Source organism: Cynara cardunculus (genome assembly GCF_001531365.2).
Source record: "Cynara cardunculus var. scolymus isolate 2C chromosome LG 12, CcrdV1, whole genome shotgun sequence".
NCBI lineage: Eukaryota > Viridiplantae > Streptophyta > Magnoliopsida > Asterales > Asteraceae > Cynara > Cynara cardunculus.
The window spans coordinates 19,722,720-19,724,119 of record NC_037539.1 but is presented as its reverse complement, the minus strand read 5'-3'; positions in this window follow the sequence as shown (position 1 = coordinate 19,724,119).

Sequence of the window (1,400 nt, the reverse complement as noted above, 5' to 3'; positions counted from 1 at the left end):
TGAACGGCAGATTCCAAAGCTTCCACATCAGTGGAGTGATGAGGACAAGAAGAAAATAGCTATAGACACGTGTGCTCGGTCTATAATAGCTATGTCTCTTCCTRATGAGATTTATCACTCTGTGATGAAACTCAAATCTTCTAAATCCGTATGGGATACTCTATGTGTCCAATATGAAGGAACCACTCAGGTTCAGGAAACTAGAAAGATCAATCTAGTAAGACAGTATGAAAGCTTTCTCTGTGGAAAGTTCGAGACACTGTCTGAAGTACATCAACGTTTTAATTGCCTTCTTATTGATCTTAGGGCTGTCGACAGGGAATATTCTAATTCTGAAACTCAGACTAAGTTTGTAGAATGTCTTCCTGAGTCTTGGGACACCTTTTCCATGTGTCTCAAGATGTCAAATGACATGTCCACTCTTTCTCTTTCGTCTTTATACGGGATTCTGCTTAACCATGAGCAATCTCGTCAACTGAAAAGGAATCTTGTAAAAGAATCCAGAGAAATGAAAAGCTATCCTTTAGCTTTGATCTCTGAATCTTCTTCAGTTGATACTTCTAGTCCTTTTGTTTCTTCTCTACCTCCCGTGATCATCACGGAGATGGACTCTTYTGAGGACATTCCAGAATCTGATTTAAGAGATTTTGATGAGTCCCTGGCACTCCTAACTAAGTCATTTAGGAGGTTCGCCAATAAGAGTAAATTCCGCAGATCTCCTCAGCTATCCCTTAGGGAGAAGTCAAAGTCTGAAAGAATAGACAAGGCTTCAGCTGTCTGCTATAATTGTCACCGGCCTGGACACTTTGCAGGTGAATGCAGATCGAAAAAGACTATGACCCCATCCTCTAAAGCTCTTTCCTCCTTCAGGACCGTAGATGAAAAATATTCTAAACTGAAGGAGAAGTATAAGAAGATGAAGAAAAACCTGCACAAGTCTAAAGGTCTTGTTGCTGAAGAGCATGACTGGGCTGAATCATCTGATGAATCATCTTCTGATGAAGAAGATAAAGCCTACGTCTGCATGATGGCCTTTAATGCTGATGCTGAAGCATCCACCTCCTCAGAGCCATCTTCTTCTACTTTGGTATGTTTCCTGAATGAACCATCTTCTTCTTCTTCTAGTCTTTCAGCACTAGATACTCTGACGGTTGACCTTTACAATGCCCTCAATGGCAAATCAAAAACTAAAATGCTTAATGTCGATCTTCATGAACAATAGAAGATTTGCCATTCTAAGATCAAAGAACTGACCTCTGTTGAGGAAAATCTTAAAGATCAGGTTATTGTAAACCAAACCATCACTGTTGAACGTGAAAAGGCTATCGCTGAGCGTGAGCGAGCCATCTCTGAACTCAAGGCTGAGAAAGCTACCATTGAAGGGTGGTGTAAAGCTTCTT